Genomic DNA, 1976 nt, shown 5'->3' with positions numbered 1-1976 from the left:
TCAGTTTTGAAACATTAGGAACTTAAATAGGACGATTGAAACGTTAGGGACAACTTTGGAACTTACCCCAAACGTTGGGGACAAAAACGATACTTTACTCTTATCCTTTTTTTTCTTTATCATTTGGTATCAAAGCTCTGGTATTAGATTAATTCTTATTAATCTATATTTGTTCTTCTTTTATCATAAAAAAAGAATCCAGTATATATTGCGTCTTTCTTTAAGTTCTTGTGTTTTTGTTTTCGTTTGCGTTTTATTATTGTTTAAAAAAAATCATAAAGTGCAAAAAAAAAAACAAAAAAAAACAAAAAAAGAAATTATCTTTCTTGTAATTAACTAATTATTGTCCTTTTCATATATTAATTTTTTCCACCTACAAGATTCAAGGACGAATTTTTTTGAAGATGAGGAGAATGATACGTGTTTCAAATGTTCGTGATATGAAGAGTTCAAGTGTTATTTAGAAGATATTTTTTGAAACAAATAAAGCTCAACACAGTAAAATGGAGCAATATATAGCAGAAAAGAAAACAAAAGGATCAATCTCTGTCATCTCCGATATTGCCATCAACAACCAAAAGGATTAACACATGTCCACTCTTTGTAACTCAAAAACATCCTTTCTTGAATGTCCTCAACACTTGCTTTTCTGTTGTTAAAAGTCTGGCATTTTGTTCCAACCAGATATTCCAGATCACTACAAAGAACCCCGTCAACAACATCTTTTGTTCTCTCTACTCTTGTGCTGCCAGTCCAACTCTCGAACTGTCCCCTCATGGTTCCTGGGACATCCCACGGTTTATCTAAATATATCAATCAAGCGCACCACACATGCCACGTAAAGTCACACGAAAGAAACAAATGGTATACAAATTTCCTTTCCTTTTTACACAAGATATTAGTTTACATTTTTAGAATATTTTTATTTAATGTATTTTGATTTTGTTTATTTAATTACTAGATTGAACCTTATGTTCATGAGTTTTAGGATTTTTCTTTGTTTTAACCTAATAATAGGTTATAAATACTTCCTTAGCTATTGTAGTTGTAGTATAGAATTATTTAGAGGTTTAAAAATTCCTTTTTGGTTTCCTGATGAAACCATGGCGTGGACAATTGAGGTTGAGGAGTTACTCTCTTGTTGCATCGGAAAATTGGGTAGAAGGTTGAGGAGTCCCTTCGATTCAATTTCCAAACTATGACGTTGACAAGTTAGGTTGAGGAGTCCCTTTCTTGTTGCGTCAAGAAATTGGGTAGAAAGTAGAGTGATTCTCTTTGTATTCAATTTCAACCTATCCTTTTTATTTTTATTTCAGTTACAATTTAACTTTTCTATTTAATTTCAATTTTTGTCTTATTTATCCTTTTATTTCTTTATCAAGATCAAAATGGTATAGTTGAAAAAAGAAATAGGACTTTGCTAAATATGGTGAGGAGTATGCTTAGCAACTTCAATCTTCCTTTATCCTTATGAAGTGAACCCTTAAGACAGTCACATATATATTAAATAGAAAGGTTGGAAATCTAGTTTGAATCATATACGCATTTAGGGTTATCCTGTTCAAGTTCGAGTTTATAGTCCACAAGAAAGAAATTTAGACCCAAGGACGATAAGTGTCTATTTTATCGACTATGCAAAAAGGTCTAAGAGTTGCAGATTTTATTGTCCCTCCCATTCAAGTAAAATAACTGAATCTAGAAATGCAAGATTTTAGAGAATGATGTGAAAAGTGGGAGAAATCATCCTCTTAAAGTTATTGAGAATGATAATGCTTGTCAAACCTCTCCATGTACAAGAGCGATTGTTCAATACAATACCTATACAGATAGGGTCAATGTAGAATAATTTATTACTGATGTTTCACATCATGAAGATAATGTTCAAGTAGATCATATGGTGGAGGATCAAACTCTTCATAATGAAAATGTTGTTCAAAAACATATTATTCAATAGCAACTTCAAGAAGAGGGAGAAC

Source organism: Arachis duranensis, chromosome 1, assembly GCF_000817695.3.
Source record: "Arachis duranensis cultivar V14167 chromosome 1, aradu.V14167.gnm2.J7QH, whole genome shotgun sequence".
Lineage (NCBI taxonomy): Eukaryota > Viridiplantae > Streptophyta > Magnoliopsida > Fabales > Fabaceae > Arachis > Arachis duranensis.
The sequence above is the reverse complement of the archived record's forward strand: the minus strand, read 5'-3'. Positions refer to the sequence as shown.